We start from the raw sequence: 7,488 nt of genomic DNA, 5'->3' as shown, positions 1-7,488 counted from the left end.
AGTGTCAGTCTTCTTGTACTTGAGTCGGCATTGTGCCTTTTGTATTTATTTCCGATGCAGTTTCTGTGTTTCATCATCAATAAGAAGGTCAGAGGGACACTGTAAACCTGAAGTGAAGCATCAGAGTCTTTAACTAGTGTCACAGGAATGGTTGAAAACATAGACAGTAAGAAGAGTCAGTCTACTTTAACTTAAGTCGGCATTGTGCCTTTTGTATTTAATTCGGAGGCAATTTCTGTGTTTCATCGTCAATAAGAAGGTCCAAGGGATATAGTACACCTGAAGTGAACCATCGGAATCTATAACTAGTGTCACACGAATGGTTCAAAACATAGACAGTAGGAAGAGTCAGTCTACATGTACTTAAGTCAGCATTGTGCCTTTTGTATTTAATTCCGATGAAAATTCATTGTTTCATCGTCAATAAGAAGGTCCAAGGGATACAGTAAATCTGAAGTGAAGCATCGGAATCTATAACTAGTGTCACAGGAATGGTTCAAAACATAGACAGTAATAAGAGTCAGTCTTCTTGTACATAAGTCGGCATTGTGCCTTTTGTATTTAATTCCGATGCAATTTCTGTGTTTCATCGTCAATAAGAAGGTCAGAGGGATACAGTATACCTGAAGTGAAGCATCGGAATCTATAAGTGGTGTCACAGGAATGGTTCATACATAGTCAGTAAGAAGAGTCAGTCTTCTTGTACTTAAGTCGGCATTGTGCCTTTCGTATTTAATTCCGATGCAATATCTGTGTTTCATCGTCAATAAGAAGGTCAGAGGGATACAGTGAACCTGAAGTGAGGCATCGGAATCTATACCTAGTGTCACAGGAATGGTTCAAAACATAGACAGTAGGGAGAGTCAGTCTTCTTGTACTTAAGTCGGCATTGTGCTTTTCGTATTTAATTCCGATGCAATTTCTGTGTTTCATCGCCAATTAGAAGGTTAGAGGGATACAGTGAACCTGAAGTGAGGCATCGGAATCTATAACTAGTATCACAGGAATGGTGCAAAACATAGACAGTAGGAAGAGTCAGTCTTCTTGTCCTTAAGTCGGCATTGTGCTTTTTCTATTTAATTTCGATGCAATTTCTGTGTTTCGTCGTCAATAAGAAGGTTCAAGGGATACTGTAAACCTGACGTGAAACATCGGAATCACTAACTAGTGTCACAGGAATGGTTCAAAACATAGACAGTAAGAAGAGTCAGTCTTCTTGTACATAAGTCGGCATTGTGCCTTTGGTATTTAATTCCGAAGCAATTTTTGTGTTTCATCGTCAATAAGAAGGTACAAGGGATACAGTAAACCTGCAGTGAAGCATCGGAATCTATAACTAGTGTCACAGGAATGGTTCAAAGCATAGACAGTTATAAGAGTCAGTCTTCTTGTACTTAAGTCGGCATTGTGCCTTTTGTATTTAATTCGGATGCAATTTCGGTGTTTCATCGTCAATACGAAGGTCCAAGGGATACAGTAAACCTGAAGTGAAGCATCGGAATCTATAACTAGTGTTACAGGAATGGTTCAAACCATAGTCAGTAAGAAGAGTCAGTCTTCTTGTACGTAAGTCGGCATTGTGCCTTTTCTATTTAATTCCGATGCAATTTCTGTGTTTCATCGTCAATAAGAAGGTCAGAGGGATACACTAAACCTGAAGTGAAGCATCGGAATCTATAACTAGTGTCACAGGAATGGTTCAAATCATAGACAGTAGGAAGAGTCAGTCTTCTTGTACTTAAGTCGGCATTGTACCTTTTGTATTTACTTCCGAAGCAATTTCTGTGTTTCATCGTCAATAAGAATGTCCTAGGGATACACTAACCCTTAAGTGGGCATCGGAATCTATAACTAGTGTCACAGGAATGGTTCAAAACATAGACAGTAATAAGAGTCAGTCTTCTTGTACTTAAGTCGGCATTGTGCCTTTTGTATTTAATTTTGATGCAATTTCTGTGTTTCATCGTCAATAAGAAGGTCAGAGGGATACAGTAGACCTGAAGTGAAGCATCGTAATCTATAACTAGTGTCACAGGAATGGTTCAAAACATAGAGAGTAGGAAGAGTCAGTCTTCTTGTACTTAGGTCGGCATTGTGCCTTTTGTATTTAATTGGGATGGAATTTCTGTGTTTCAACGTCAATTAGAAGGTCAGAGGGATACAGTAAACCTGAAGTGAAACATCGGAATGTATAACTAGTGTCACAGGAATGGTTCAAAACATATACAGTAGGAAGTGTCAGTCTTCTTGTACTTGAGTCGGCATTGTGCCTTTTGTATTTATTTCCGATGCAGTTTCTGTGTTTCATCATCAATAAGAAGGTCAGAGGGATACAGTAAACCTGACGTGAAGCATCAGAGTCTTTAACTAGTGTCACAGGAATGGTTGAAAACATAGACAGTAAGAAGAGTCAGTCTACTTTTACTTAAGTCGGCATTGTGCCTTTTGTATTTTATTCGGAGGCAATTTCTGTGTTTCATCGTCAATAAGAAGGTCCAAGGGATATAGTACACCTGAAGTGAACCATCGGAATCTATAACTAGTGTCACACGAATGGTTCAAAACATAGACAGTAGGAAGAGTCAGTCTACATGTACTTAAGTCAGCATTGTGCCTTTTGTATTTAATTCCGATGAAAATTCATTGTTTCATCGTCAATAAGAAGGTCCAAGGGATACAGTAAATCTGAAGTGAAGCATCGGAATCTATAACTAGTGTCACAGGAATGGTTCAAAACATAGACAGTAATAAGAGTCAGTCTTCTTGTACATAAGTCGGCATTGTGCCTTTTGTATTTAATTCCGATGCAATTTCTGTGTTTCATCGTCAATAAGAAGGTCAGAGGGATACAGTATACCTGAAGTGAAGCATCGGAATCTATAAGTGGTGTCACAGGAATGGTTCATACATAGTCAGTAAGAAGAGTCAGTCTTCTTGTACTTAAGTCGGCATTGTGCCTTTCGTATTTAATTCCGATGCAATTTCTGTGTTTCATCGTCAATAAGAAGGTCAGAGGGATACAGTGAACCTGAAGTGAGGCATCGGAATCTGTACCTAGTGTCACAGGAATGGTTCAAAACATAGACAGTAGGGAGAGTCAGTCTTCTTGTACTTAAGTCGGCATTGTGCTTTTCGTATTTAATTCCGATGCAATTTCTGTGTTTCATCGCCAATTAGAAGGTTAGAGGGATACAGTGAACCTGAAGTGAGGCATCGGAATCTATAACTAGTATCACAGGAATGGTGCAAAACATAGACAGTAGGAAGAGTCAGTCTTCTTGTCCTTAAGTCGGCATTGTGCTTTTTCTATTTAATTTCGATGCAATTTCTGTGTTTCGTCGTCAATAAGAAGGTTCAAGGGATACTGTAAACCTGACGTGAAACATCGGAATCACTAACTAGTGTCACAGGAATGGTTCAAAACATAGACAGTAAGAAGAGTCAGTCTTCTTGTACATAAGTCGGCATTGTGCCTTTGGTATTTAATTCCGAAGCAATTTTTGTGTTTCATCGTCAATAAGAAGGTACAAGGGATACAGTAAACCTGCAGTGAAGCATCGGAATCTATAACTTGTGTCACAGGAATGGTTCAAAGCATAGACAGTTATAAGAGTCAGTCTTCTTGTACTTAAGTCGGCATTGTGCCTTTTGTATTTAATTCGGATGCAATTTCGGTGTTTCATCGTCAATACGAAGGTCCAAGGGATACAGTAAACCTGAAGTGAAGCATCGGAATCTATAACTAGTGTTACAGGAATTGTTCAAAACATAGTCAGTAAGAAGAGTCAGTCTTCTTGTACGTAAGTCTGCATTGTGCCTTTTCTATTTAATTCCGATGCAACTTCTGTCTCTTGTCGTCAATACGAAGGTCCAAGGGATACAGTAAACCTGAAGTGAGGCATCGGAAACTATAACTAGTGTCACAGGAATGGTTTAAATCATAGACAGTAAGAAGAGTCAGTCTTCTTGTACTTAAGTCGGCATTGTGCCTTTTCTATTTAATTCCGACGCAATTTCTGTGTTTCATCGTCAATAAGAAGGTCAGAGGAATACAGTATACCTGAAGTGAAGCATCGGAATCTATAAGTGGTGTCACTGGAATGGTTCAAACATAGTCAGTAAGAAGAGTCAGTTTTCTTGTACTTAAGTCGGCATTGTGCCTTTCGTATTTAATTCAGATGCAATTTCTGTGTTTCATCGTCAATACGAAGGTCAGAGGGATACAGTGAACCTGAAGTGAGGCATCGGAATCTATAACTAGTGTCACAGGAACGGTTCAAAACATAGACAGTAGGAAGAGTCAGTCTTCTTCTACATAAGTCGGCATTGTGCCTTTCGTATTTAATTCCGATGCAATTTCTGTGTTTCGTCGTCAATAAGAAGGTTCAAGGGATACTGTAAACCTGAAGTGAAGCATCGGAATCAATAACTAGTGTCACAGGAATGGTTCAAAACACAGACAGTAAGAAGAGTCAGTCTTCTTGTACATAAGTCGGCATTGTGCCTTTTGTATTTAATTCCGAAGCAATTTTTGTGTTTCATCGTCAATAAGAAGGTACAAGGGATACAGTAAACCTGCAGTGAAGCATCGGAATCTATAACTAGTGTCACAGGAATGGTTCAAAACATAGACAGTTATAAGAGCCAGTCTTCTTGTACTTAAGTTGGTATTGTGCCATTTGTATTTAATTCGGATGCAATTTCTGTGTTTCATCGTCAATAAGAAGGTCCAAGGAATACAGTAAACCTAAAGTGAGGCATTGGAATCTATAACTAGTGTCACAGGAATGGTTCAAAACATAGACAGTAAGAAGTGTCAGTCTTCTTGTACTTATGTCGGCATTGTGCCTTTTCTTTTTAATTCCGACGCAATTTCTGTGTTTCATCGTCAATAAGAAGGTCAGAGGGATACAGTAAACCTGAAGTGAAGCATCGGAATTCATAAGTGGTGTCACACGAATGGTTCAAACATAGTCAGTAAGAAGAGTCAGTCATCTTGTACTTAAGTCGGCATTGTGCCTTTCGTATTTAATTCCGATGCAATTTCGGTGTTTCATCGTCAATAAGAAGGTCCAAGGGATACAGTAAACCTGAAGTGAAGCATCGGAATCTATAACTAGTGTTACAGGAATGGTTCAAAACATAGTCAGTATGAAGAGTCAGTCTTCTTGTACTTAAGTCGGCACTGTGCCTTTTCTATTTAATTCCGATGCAATTTCTGTCTCTCGTCGTCAATACGAAGGTCCAAGGGATACCGAAAACCTGAAGTGAGGCATCGGAATTTATAACTAGTGTCACAGGAATGTTTCAAATCATAGACAGTGTGAAGAGTCAGTCCTCTTGTACTTAAGTCGGCCTTGTGCTTTTTGTATCTAATTCCGATGCAATTACTGTGTTTCATCATCAATAAGAAGGTAAGAGGGATACAGTAAACCTGAAGTGAAGCTTCGGAATCTATAACTAGTGTCACAGGAATGGTTCAAAACATAGACAGTAATATGAGTCAGTCTTCTTGTACTTAAGTCGGCATTGTGTCTTTTGTAATTCATTCGGATTCAATTTCTGTGTTTCACCGTCAATAAGAAGGTCAGACGGATACAGTAAACCTGAAGAGAAGCATCGGAATCTATAACTAGTGTCACAGGAATGGTTCAAAACATAGACAGTAGGAAGAGTCAGTCTTCTTGTACTTAATTTGGTATTGTGCCTTTTTATTTAATTCCGATGCAATTTCTGTGTTTCATCGTCAATAAGAAGGTCCATGGGATACAGTAAACCTGAAGCATCGGAATCTATAACTAGTGTCACAGGAATGGTTCAAAACATAGACAGTAGGAAGAGTCAGTCTTCTTGTACTTAATTTGGTATTGTGCCTTTTTATTTAGTTCCGATGCAATTTCTGTGTTTCGTCGTCAATAAGAAGGTTCAAGCGATACTGTAATCGTGAAGTGAAGCATCGGAATCAATAACTAGTTGTCACAGGAATGGTTCCAAACATAGACAGTAAGGTGAGTCAGTCTTCTTGTACATAAGTCGGCATTGTGCCTTTTGTATTTAATTCCGATGCAATTTTTGTGTTTCATCGTCAATAAGATGGTACAAGGGATACAGTAAACCTGAAGTGAGGCATCGGAATCTATAACTGGTGTCACGGGAATGGTTCATAACATAGAGATTAGGAAGAGTCAGTCTTCTTGTACTTATGTCGGCATTGTGCATTTTCTATTTAATTCCGACGCAATTTCTGTGTTTCATCGTCAATAAGAAGGTCAGAGGGATACAGGAAACCTGAAGTGAAGCATCGGAATCCATAAGTGGTGTCACAGGAATGGTTCAAACATAGTCAGTAAGAAGAGTCAGTCATCTTGTACTTAAGTCGGCATTGTGCCTTTCGTATTTAATTCCGATGCAATTTCGGTATTTCATCGTCAACAAGAAGGTCCAAGGGATACAGTAAACCTGAAGTGAGGCATCGGATTTTATAACTAGTGTCACAGGAATGTTTCAAATCATAGACAGTATGAAGAGTCAGTCCTCTTGTACTAAAGTCGGCCTTGTGCTTTTTGTATCTAATTCCGATGCAATTTCTGTGTTTCTTCATCAATAAGAGGGTCAGAGGGATACAGTAAACCTGAGGTGAAGCATCGGAATCTATAACTAGTGTCACAGGAATGGTTCAAAACATAGACAGTAATATGAGTCAGTCTTCTTGTACTTAAGTCGGCATTGTGCCTTTTGTATTTCATTCGGATTCAATTTCTGTGTTTTACCGTCAATAAGAGGGTCAGAGGGATACAGTAAAGCTGAAGAGAAGCATCGGAAACTATAACTAGTGTCACAGGAATGGTTCAAAACATAGACAGTAGGAAGAGTCAGTCTTCTTGTACTTAATTCGGCATTGTGCCTTTTCTATTTAATTCCGATGCAATTTCTGTGTTTCATCGTCAATAAGAAGGTCAGAGGGATACAGTAAACCTGAAGTGTAGCATCGGAATGTATAACTAGTGTCACAGGAATGGTTCAAAACATGGACAGTAGGAAGAGTCAGTCTTCTTGTACTTGAGTCGGCATTGTGCCTTTTGTATTAATTTCCGATGCAATTTCTGTGTTTCATCATCAATAAGAAGGTGAGAGGGATACAGTAAACCTGAGGTGAAGCATTGGAATCTATAACTAGTGTCACAGGAATGGTTCAAAACATAGACAGCAGGAAGAGTCATTCTACTTGTACTTAAGTCGGCATTGTTCCTTTTCTATTTAATGCCGATGCAATTTCTGTGTTGCATCGGCAATAAGAAGGTCAGAGGGATACAATAAACCTGAAGTGCAGCATCAGACTCTTTCACTAGTGTCACAGGAATGGTTCAAAACATAGACAGTAAGAAGTGTCAGTCTACTTGTACTTAAGTCGGCATTGTGCCTTTTGTATTTAATTCCGATGCAATTTCTGTGTTTCATCGTCAATAAGAAGGTCCAAGGGATACAGTA

This window comes from Schistocerca serialis, unplaced genomic scaffold (assembly GCF_023864345.2).
Source record: "Schistocerca serialis cubense isolate TAMUIC-IGC-003099 unplaced genomic scaffold, iqSchSeri2.2 HiC_scaffold_867, whole genome shotgun sequence".
In the NCBI taxonomy this organism is placed as follows: Eukaryota; Metazoa; Arthropoda; class Insecta; order Orthoptera; family Acrididae; genus Schistocerca; species Schistocerca serialis.
The sequence above is the reverse complement of the archived record's forward strand: the minus strand, read 5'-3'. Positions refer to the sequence as shown.